Here is a 10,599-nt window from a genome sequence, read left to right as displayed (position 1 = left end):
CGTCAGGGACAGTGTCCTCACTGTTCCCCACCCCCAGCACCACCCGCTTCCACTTACCTGGAGAGGTCGGGGAGCTCACTGAGGAGGGCCGTCAAGTCTGGGACATCGGGGACAGTGTCCTCGCTGTCCCCCAGCCTTGCCACCGCCGTCTGCTCCTTGGGGCTGCTGCCCTCCAACACGTAGGCAGAGAGGTAGGGGATCTGCTGGAAGAAGGCCGTCACGTTGGGGCTGTCGGGGACATCGGGGACGGTGTCCTTGCTGTCCGCGGTGTTGAGCCAGGCGAGGAAATGGCTGGCAGTGGTGTCCTCTGCCTGCTCAGGAGAGGCCTCGGCGAAGGCATCTGGCCCCTGCTCGAGCAGGTCCGTGGACTTCAGCTGCACCAGCTGCCCCAGGGCCTCCATGGGCCCTGGCCCCCCCTGCCAGACGCTGGCCCGGGGCAGCTGGTAGGTGATGGGGGGCAGCTGGGCAGGCTCAGAGGCCGCCGGCAGCTCCAGGATGGAGCGCAGCATGTCTGCAGTGACCATGGGCAGTGCGGCTGCAGCACTGACGCTCTGACACCCTGTCGTCGGGTGGTTTGTATCTGCCCCATTATGACATCAGCCCTAACGACACCCCGTAACCTGGGGCCGGCTGTGAGCCGCTCCGCAGGCAATGGGGTCCTGGACACTCCGGCCCCTCGCTCCATGGCTGCCCTCAGCCTTTGCTTACCCACAGCCCAGATGTCACTGGGCCCTGTACCTACACCCTGTTGATGGCTGCTCTGAGCAAAAAGAGCCTTGTGACTCCCCTGCAACTTTTCAGTGTTATCTGGCCTGGTGTAAAGCTCCCCAGATGTAGGCACCAACTGCCCTGGTACCAGCTCACGCAGGAGGAAGCTGAGGCACAGGCTGGCTAATGCCAGTGATGAAGCCACAACTACTCTGTCCCTGCCGTATCTGCTGCCAGTTTGGAGGGGTGGAAGGTGTCACTCAGGGCCAAGGAGAGGAGAGCGGGGGGACAGGGAGCCCCGTGCTGACTCCTCACTGGCTTCACTCCTGGCCAGCTGCTTTTCCTCTGTGCCGGGACGGAGAGCACAGTGGGGGCTGGAGGGCGTTGGTCCCCCAGGAGCTGCGCGGGATCCCGGGGTGTTGCTGAATGATGACCAGCGCCTGCTGCGGGTTGGCAGTGGGAGCCGCTGCGCTGATTCCCCGCGGCGAGCCTGTGCTGGGGTCGGTGTGACACACGCGGGTCGTGTTTGGGAAGAGCTGGCGCTGGGGACACAGGAGAGCTGCCTTTGGGAGAGCCTTTTTCTGTTTCTGGGCTGCAACACTGGCGTTTTATTGTCTCTGCTGATGTCCTCGATAACAGTTGTGTTATCACTGAGGATGGAGAAGGCGGCAGGTGCTGTTTTGTGAGGCACCGCTGCTTGGCGCTGTGTTGTTTGTCCCTGTCACCCGTCATCAGGAGGTTGTACCGGCTCCTGTGAACCAGTACAAATTACACGTTTGTTTTGTTGTTTGGGCTACTGGCCTCATTGTCTCTCCAACCTGCTGTCATCATGGAAAAGAAAAAATACGTTACTACAGTGTATTAAAACCTAGAAAAAAACCCTTCTCATCTTTTGATAATACTTTTTTCCTTGTTGTCTTGGGGGGCTTGTGTTTTGCGTAATGGCACTGATTTATTTAGATATATATTTATATATTAATGTATTTATACATTCACGTATTCACATGTTATTGCTCCAGATTATGTCCTTTAACAAACATCGGCAATTTTCTCACTGGGAATTCTCCAGATAAATTTTCCCAGTGAACCCTCCAGCCATTCGTATACAGACCCGTGTTCAAGCTTTAATAAGTTTCTATTTATTCTGCTTAAAACCAAACATCTCCAGACAGACGAGACTGACGGGCACACGAAAGACCACTTTGACCTCCTTCCCCAGCCAGCACAGCTCTATGAACTGGAGCGTGCTGGACTCATGTTGTGGGAAGCCTGGGAAAGGTACTTTCCAAAATGCTGCTGTCTGTGAGAACACTCCTTGTGAATGACTTGGTGAGAGAAGGATGGTGATAAATATCATCAGTCTCTGTCGCTGGTGCTGGGAGCAATCGATAGCTGCGCTCGGTGGAAGCTGGTTGCCGATGTGCCTACAAGCCGTGGTAGGTGGGGCACTCACAAGGCAAACCAAGCAGAACACGTCTGCCTGTTAAGCTGATATGAAATGCGTATCCTGTCAGTCTTGTGAAGTCACACAGATCTGTCTGCTCTTTGGAAAGCGAGTCACTGATCAGAGACAGGGGCCAGGACCTGCAGGGGTCCAGATCCAGTACTGGAGCAAGTGGAAACCACAAACCATTCAGAAATTTTAAGAGCATGTTGTGATCATCACTATGCACACACTGACTTATACTGACTTTTTTTTTTGGTACTTGGAAATAAAATACAATCTTTTAAAAGGAAAAAAAAAAGTCTCTTACTGAAAGCTGTTAACTTTTCCATCTTGAAAATATTCTCCTCCTTTTTTTCTTCTTAGTCATCATTTCTCCTTCCTCGGGCTTGTCTTAGCCACTCTCTCCCTCCCACTTTCTTTCTCTCTTGGTGACTGACAGGTTTCAGGAATGAGCTTCTGAGGAGTCTGAAAGAAAAAAATCTCTTCCAGATTGGCTATTTTTCGATTAACTCCTAGAAATATATCTTGCAGGCAGTTCAGAAGACTGGCCATAAAATACACACTCCTTCCCCTCTGGGTTCCCCTTTCAGCTGCAGTTCCAGGCAGTGATAATCAGCAGCTGTCAGTGAACCTCAGTCAGCATCACGTTCGTGAGGGTCCATGCTCGGGACTGACTTCTGCAGCACAAGTTCACCCCTGCCAAAAGCAGATGTTCTTAACAAACACACCCCTTTCTTCCATTCTGCCATCACTTGGGGTTTTTTGTGGGTTTTTTGTTGTTGTTTTTTTTTTCCTTAAGAGCATGTCAGTTTCCTTCTTGGTTCAAACCCTCTCTTAAAGTGACCTGAGTAACCCACCCTCTGCTTTCACAGCCAGTGGTGGGATTCCAGCGTCTTTTCTCTCGGCATCATCCCCACAGCAGCTCTGTTTGTCTCCCGCAACATGTTCCTTTCGAAGAGCTCAACTCAGTCTGCAGCAACAGCCTTAAAATATACCTCCTTATCTTCCCTTATCCATTCCCCACCCCTTCCTTCCCTCCATCCGATCAGCAGAATAACTCCAATATTAAAGATAAGCCTGTTTCTTTTAACTCATCATTTCTGTCCAAGTTAGATAAAGATTATAGGCTTTCTATTCCTATTTCTAAGCTTTACCTTTAAACTACTATTTCAGCACCTTTTTACGTGTTCTGGGGATCCAGTTTCTCTTATGTTTCCTGTTCTTCTGTCCTAAAGTCCAGTATAAGATCAAACATTCAAAGGTACCAAATAGCTCCCAATTCTTCCAGATTTACGTCACAGTAATAGAGATCTGGACTCAAAGCCCCAGGGTGATGTTTGTGCCACTGATGATGTTGTTCTACACACATACTATAGTGTCCCTGATAAAGAACACATCTCTGATTTACACAATGGCCTCTCACCTCAGAGTTAGCTTTTTCTTCCGCAGACCCATAAAACGCACATCAGGATAAAATAAAGGTTAAGGCTGACATCAAAGCGAGCTGCACCGCAGCAGCTTCAGACCCGGCAGTTTCTGATTGTTCCACTTTTGCAGGAGATCAGTGGCCAAGCGAGAGGCAGGACCCTCCGACGGCACTGCAGCCCAGGCAGGGGCTCAGGAGTCGCGGAGCAGCACACACCAGAGGCAACTCAAGACACAGCCACAGTTTTTGGTGTATTTTGAAACTAAACTCAACAGAGCAGAAAACACTCAGCTTGATACACCTCAGACCAAATACTTCTTCATCGTTCTTCGTGTATACCCTGTGCAGAACTGATCCCAGCACAGCACTTCACCTTTAGAAGAACTTGCCTAATGATCACGGCGAGGAACAAGGAGCTGAGATCCCTGCCTTGTGGTCCTAGCTCTGCTTGAAATTATTCCACAAACACACACAAAAAATAAAAAAGATAACCAAAAGTTTGGAGAGCCTGCTGGCAGGGCACTCCACTGCCTGCCAGAGCGTGGTGTCACTTACGCCAGCTAGCACTCTGTTCTGTTTTACACGCCCTGGTTTATTTATTTGCTTAGTAAGAAGAATCTGTTTGTGCTTCAACACTTAAACTTGCTGGTTTGAGCAAAACTACCAGCTGGCCAGTCTCCTGGGGGTACGAGACCACCACCTTCTGTGGGTGAGAGGGGCCAGTCTGTGTTTGCAGCTCACACCTGGGGTGTTGATCAGGACGGAGAGCTGGATGCTTCACCCCGCAGGAGCTTCCCTTTATGGTGGAGCTTGAGCACAGGGACAGAACCCTTTTGGGTGAGTCCTCGACACAGGTGCTCAAAACTAACCATTAGTAATGAACAAACTGAACTGAAACATGGGCTGTTCTACTGTCACCAGCTTCACACTCCCAGCACTGTACAAAAGCTACAGTTTAAGCACCTGCTCTTTATCTGACATAAGCACATACCTTTATCTGATCCATCCCAACAGCCATTAGAGTATGTGAATGCTCTATAATTTCATTAGTCTGGGTTCCTTCATAGATGTTTAATTTGAAGTATTTGTGCTGTGTCCTGATGATCTCGGAGTAAATCGTGCAGCATTGCACTGACTTTTTGGTGACGACCATCCAACAGGCCGGTAAAAAAAAAAAAAAAAGAAAGAAAGAAAAATCAGAAGGTAACAGGCTGTGGTTGCTGCTTTTTAAAGTTTTTCTATAGGCAGGATTTCAGGCACGTAACTTCTACCCATTTTAATGGCCTTACATAACAAAAACCCTTTTCACATTTTTCTGCTAATACTTAAAGCACTGTAATGTATTTGTGTCCCTGTTTGTCGATGCAGGAAATACCCCCTAACATATGTTTGGGGGTCTGAAGGACAAGAGGAAACAATTTCTCTTGTGGTGCTTTTTGTGGCTGCTGCCTCCAGCCGTCCTTCAAGCGTCTCTCTGCAGAGATGTCTCAGCTATTCACAGCGGAGCTGCTGAGTGGCCAGTTTGCAATCCAGTGTGCAGAAGAAACCCTCATTTGGTACAGGTCTACCTCAACGTAAACTCCAGACTGTGAGTAGCTGCCACCTGGAGAGATGACACCACCCTAGTAGGGACCTCTGCCTGAGAAATCACTATTGATCAGAGATTAAGTCATCCCTGCTTAGCAGCCACAGTCCTCTGGGTCTCAGTTGTTATTTAAAGTTAACTTACTTGCTTATTAACATTGATTACAATGATCTTAAAGAAGGACAGGATGACCTTCAGCAGCAGAACCCACAATTCTTGCAGCTTTCATGCTCTGCAGGAAACACTAGAAATTGTTCAGCCTGTTACCCGACAGCGGGTTGGTGCCCGGTGTGCAATAACCCCCCTGAACACGCTCAGCAGAGGTGCTGTGTTTAGTCAGGCCTGGGGGCTGGGTGGACTTTTTTACAAATCAAACACCCCAACAGCAGGTTTTTGTGTTTCTTTTATACACAAAAGGCAGAGGTTAGTGCTTTTCCTAACATGCCTATTAGATACTGATTGGTTAGTGATTAACATAAATTAGAATACAGCTTACATAATGCTGCTACTCCTACGCATGCTCAGGGGAAGGGTCTTAACCTGGGCAGGGGGCGTGGTTTTAGTATTATAATGAAGGCAGTTCACTTTCAGGACACTCAAAAGTTAGTTTCATTGCCAAGTTAATTAATCCATTAGCCATTTTGCCAGGTTGTCAAATAACTGATCCTCAGCACAATCCCAGACACTCTCTTTATGGTCCAGGGTGTTCTATGGATTTTCTAGGGTTTGGAGATCAAAGTCTATCCTTGATGAATTTTTTATGGCTAATCAGAGTCATCTTGACCATGATTCAAAGTCTCACTTGACCAAGCCCCAAAGCCTCGCAGCTGTCCCCACATGTGTGGTAACTCTGGCTGCTGGCACAATTATTAACCACGACAGCTAACCCAGCCTCACTCATGTATATGGATGTTTGTGTTATGTAATCAATGAATATGTATATCCACACTCCAGAAGTTTCTGGTAAAATGTGCTGTTGGGTTGCAAGCTTTGTGGAGAAATCCCCTTGCACCCCAGTGCCGGAGTAAACATACCTGCTGTATAACTCTCTCTGAGTTGTAGAGTCTGTTTCCGCGAATCAGATCAAACAGAAATTCTGGGGTAAAACTGGGGGATTTGTGGTCAAACATCGATCTGGGGACCAAGGGCCATTTTGGGGTGAAAAGGGGGGGTTTGGGATCAGGGGGACTCACCCCACAGCATCCAGGTGAGGGTGGCCCTGGTGATGGTGGAGGTGCCGTCCCCCACCCCCACGGCGTCCCAGCACTGGTACTGGAGTTAGTCGGGGCTGACACTCTCGGGGTACCCCTGGAGCAGCAGCACCCGTGGTGGTGGTGGGGGTACCCCTGGGACTCCCAGGAATCCCAAATCCCCCCTGCAACCCACCCAAACTGCATTTTCCACCCCCAGGTCCCTGCAAAACACCCTCAGCCCCCCCACCCCCCCACCCCCCCACCTCCTTAGTGCCCCTCAGATCCTATTGGCCCCCCAGTTCTCCATTTTACCACCAAAGACCCCAAATATCTTCCCGGGACCCTACCAGCCCACCCCCAGAACTCCCCTAAGCCCCATTAGCGCCCCCAGGAGATCTCCAGGACCCCAAGATCCCCCACAAGATCCCCCCCAGGACTCCAGTAGCCCCCACTGGACCCTTCTTGCACCCCATTACTGTCCCACAGGACCCCCCCAATATCTCCCCCAGAAACCGCCCCCAGGAGCCCATTAGACACCCCCTCCCCCGGACACTAATAACCTCCTCAACTCCCCCAGGACCCCAATAACACCCCCCAAGCACCAAGAACCTCCCCCAGACCCAAATACCTCCCTCAAGACACCCCCAGGACCCCAATATCTCCCCCAGAACCCCCTCCAGGATGTCCCCAATCCCCCACCTCGGACACCAATATCTCCCTCAAGACCCCCCCCGAAGGACCCCAATAACCCCCCCAAACCCCTCCAGGACCCCCAATCACCCACGACGCCATTACACTCCCTCTAGGACCCAAATAATCCCACCCCCAGCACCCCAATGACCCCCACAACTCCCACAGAACCCCAATAACACCCCCCCCAAGAACCCCCCCAGGTCCCCAATCCCCCCTCATGGCACAGGCAGGAGTGTGGGCAGGTGCTGGGGGGGGGACAACGTGCTGGAGCCCCTCCGGGGATCCCCCTGGCCCCCACAGGGCCTACTTCCTGCCGACAGTCTGCCAGGGCTCTATGGTCTGCAGTGAGGCGGCCTAGGCAGGAGGTCCTCCAGCTCTCTGGGGTCTGCACTGAGGGATGTTCCAGGCAGAGGTTTGGTTCACCCAGCAAGTGGGAATTCCTCCTTTTAAACACTCGCTTTGTTCTGGATGGCTGAAGGAATTTTTCTCCTGCAAAGGTGGCACCAGAACCAGCACCAGCCCCAGCCCCAGCACTAGTGGTGGTGTCCCCGGCCTAGCAGTGGGTGAGTGCAGGGGCTGGGGCCGATTTCCCTGGAGGGGGTGGTGGGATCGCCGGGGAAGGGAAAGCTTTGGTCTAAACACCCTAACTTTTTCATGGTTCTGATTTTTTTTTCCAAATAAGGTTTGTTGTCACAGTTGGGGCTGTTCAGACGTTCTGATGTGTGACTGTGCTTGTCCTTTTACCTTGAACTTGGTGGGGTTTGCTGTCTGTAAGGGTCTGTTGTGTCTGCGGGGTTTATCTGTTGGGTTTCCCCAGGGAAAGTGAATTTTAGCCCTTTATTTTTACTACAAGTGTGAAAGCAGTGACGCATTTAATATTTTCTGCTCTGTGTGGTGATTTGGGCTGGGTGGGTTCAGTCTGATGAAACCCCTCAGAGTGGTGCTTCAGAGGGTGCCAGTCACCAGAGCCAAGAGGTGCTCATCAGAAACCGGCATTAAGCCCGAGGGCGAGAGCTGGCCCAGGTGGGCTCTTGCCTTCTGGCTGTGGGACAGTTTTTCCCAGCTCAGAGGTGCTGGGAGAGATGTGGGGGGGTGAGCAGGGGGGTGTGCTGGAGCCCAGCCCCTTTGCAGAGCCCTGCTGCTCCTCTGGCTTTCTGGACAAAGTTCAGTTTCTGAGATGAGCTTCTAATTTGCACCTTTCCCAAAGACAAATCCTGTTTGTTTCAAGTTGGAACGACCTGCTCTGCTTTCAGAAAAGTATCTCTTGACATCTGCAGGCAGAGCAGAATGAAGAAGTAATTGAAAAGTAATTAAAGGACAAGTTTCTGTGTGCTGGGATCCTGGGAGTGCTTCTGGTTGGGAAATCCGGCAGCACCACTTGCTCTGAGCCTGCAAACAGCCGGCAGAGCTCCTGCCGTGGGTGGCACTGCTTCAGCCTCCCCCATCAGCTGCTGCTTCACCTCCACCTCTCTGCTCTGCACCAGCTCTGCATGAAATAGTCGCTTTTCACTGCATGTGGCTGTGGATTGCTGTAAACGTGATGTAACCGGTTGCCACCGTGTTTCTTTTCAAGCTTGTCCCACCCGATGTGCTGTCAGTCTGCAGATCGTCACCTCGTTCCTAGGTGAGTGTTGGGGCTTCTCCTGGGGTCTCCTGTGCATCTTCTTAAATGTTGACAAAATGCCTGTGTGGAAATAGAATTAATCATCAGAATAATTGATAAGGAAGAATTAATCAAGATTTAAACAAAACCAGGCTCCTGTCCAGAACACTTGTGTAGTTCATCTTGCCTGTTTTTCCTTCCTGTCACCTTCAAGCTCCTGTTCAGTTCTGCTGTGCCCTGCATCTCTGCTTGTTCTCATCCCCATTTCATGTAGCCAGGCAGAGCGACTTCCTCCTCCTCCTTTTCCCTGGTTTTGTCCTTGTGAAATCTGTTTTCTGTAACTGCCTGGTCTTTGTGGAAACTCATTTAGAAACTGCTCTTGCAGGTTTCCCCCTTTCAGGAGGTGCCTGTGGCTGCAGGGATGCCGTGTGAAGCAGGTGGGACAGGGCTGGCGTCTGCTCCGGGTCGGGGTTTGCACCCCTCGGGTGCTGCGGAGAGGCAGGGTGCTGCGGGCTTGCGGCGGTCGCTCGGGTTCGGAGCAGAACGTGGTCTTTGGGGAAAACGTGAGTTTCCCTGAAGTGACTCCCTGTCCCTAAGGCTGGCTGGCGGCCTGCAGCCGGCGTGTGCCCTGTGCCGGGGAGCTGGCCGGGGGGCTGTCAGGGGAGCGGAGAGGTCTGACAGCACCTTCCTGGGGCGCTGGCTGGGACAGGCTGGGGAGGGCTTGAGCTTTGTGTGTGGTGGTCAGGGGAGGCCATGCAGCAGGTGGAGCCGGCTCGTCTGATCGACCTTTTGAGGCAATTCCTGTTGTTGTTTTACGTTTTAGGACAGTTAACTGAAATCTTGTTTTATAAGTTATCGCTGATCGATATGAAAAATGCAACACCTCAGAATGGCAGTACTCAGAGGGGGGCTGCATCTGGATCCAGGGGATGCTCCTCTGTCCTTAGAACTTAAGGAAGGAAGCTTGCAGGTGTCAGTAGTGCTGCTGCTGAGGGGATTGGGTTTTCCAGAGCTGGGGAGCAGATTCTTACCCTGTCTATACTGCGTCTGCACTGTGAAAGCTTGTGCACAGTAATGCCTTGCTGTCTGTGCCTTCTGTTTCAGAGCTCTGCTGTCAGTTCTTTAATACCCTGCTCTGGTTACTGTTGTCATGGTCCTGTTTTCCTTCATCCTTCACTGACCTTGTTGAGCAGCAGGCATCTGAAGGTGGTGATGAAAATGTGATGGATCAGGAGAGGCAGCAGGACCACTGGCAGTGAGAGAGTTTGTCAGGTGTTCAGTGTCACAGGAGAAGCAGCTGAGAGGTTTCAGAATGGTGATCTGTTTGAAGAGGGGTCACACAGGGTCACCAGGACACCATGAAGTTTTGTGTTATAAAGGGATTTTCCACTCTAAACCTCGGGCAAGTAGCAGTTATTTCTTGGTATATTAAAAGCAGTTAGAATTTCCTCTACTACTTCTGTCATTCCCAGGTGTTGAAGTGGCAGCTGACAACCCCAGAGGTCTCACTTCTGTCTCACCATCTGCCACCTCACACCAGCTGTTCCTGTGTGGTTCGGCTGTGTGCATTGCTGAAGTGCCTGCACACATTCCTCTCTATCCCATTGTTTCCTACAGGAAAAATGGAATTGGGAACAGTCGCACTTGGGGGATTCAATCCTGGGCAGGCAATGGGATGTGCCTGAAACTGTAGTTTGACTGTGTGGGGAATTATTGCAGAACCAGAGTGTAGGGTTGGGGAGTCAAAATGTTTCAGCAGCAATGAAGAGAGAAGTATGCAAAGGTTTGAGCTGCCAGCCTGCACACACTGGGTGTGCATGTACTCGAATGCACGGCTGCATTGCCCCAGGCTGCAGAGGTTATTGTGTAGAAAAGCCCTTGGTTAGTGGAATAACTCTCTGTTGGAATAAATCTGCATCTGGGCAGTGGAATGGGATATTTACC

The sequence above is a fragment of the Strix aluco genome, chromosome 10, assembly GCF_031877795.1.
Source record: "Strix aluco isolate bStrAlu1 chromosome 10, bStrAlu1.hap1, whole genome shotgun sequence".
NCBI classification, from domain to species: Eukaryota; Metazoa; Chordata; class Aves; order Strigiformes; family Strigidae; genus Strix; species Strix aluco.
The sequence above is the reverse complement of the archived record's forward strand: the minus strand, read 5'-3'. Positions refer to the sequence as shown.